The sequence below is a fragment of the Bison bison genome, unplaced genomic scaffold (genome assembly GCF_000754665.1).
Source record: "Bison bison bison isolate TAMUID 2011002044 unplaced genomic scaffold, Bison_UMD1.0 scf7180017864291, whole genome shotgun sequence".
In the NCBI taxonomy this organism is placed as follows: Eukaryota; Metazoa; Chordata; class Mammalia; order Artiodactyla; family Bovidae; genus Bison; species Bison bison.
In genome coordinates this window covers 13427613-13428168 of record NW_011494863.1, presented here as the reverse complement: position 1 = coordinate 13428168, position 556 = coordinate 13427613, and positions in this window count along the sequence as shown.

Genomic DNA, 556 nt, shown 5'->3' with positions numbered 1-556 from the left:
GGAAAAGGTCAGTTTTCATTCCAATCCCAAAGAAAGGCAATGCCAAAGAATGCTCAAACTACCACACAATTGCACTCATCTCACATACTAGTAAAGTAATGCTCAAAATTCTCCAAGCCAGACTTCAGCAATACGTGAACCGTGAACTTCCAGATGTTCAAGCTGGTTTTAGAAAAGGCAGAGGAACCAGAGATCAAATTGCCAACATCTGCTGGATCATGGAAAAAGCAAGAGAGTTCCAAAAAAACATTTATTTCTGCTTTATTGACTATGCCAAAGCCTTTGACTGTGTGCATCACAATAAACTGTGGCAAATTCTTCAAGAGATGGGAATACCAGACCACCTGACCTGCCTCTTGAGAAATTTGTATGCAGGTCAGGAAGCAACAGTTAGAACTGGACATGGAACAACAGACTGGTTCCATATAGGAAAAGGAGTACGTCAAGGCTGTATATTGTCACCTTGCTTGTTTAATTTCTATGCAGAGTACATCATGAGAAACGCTGGGCTGGAAGAAGCACAAGCTGGAATCAAGATTGCTGGGAGAAATATCAA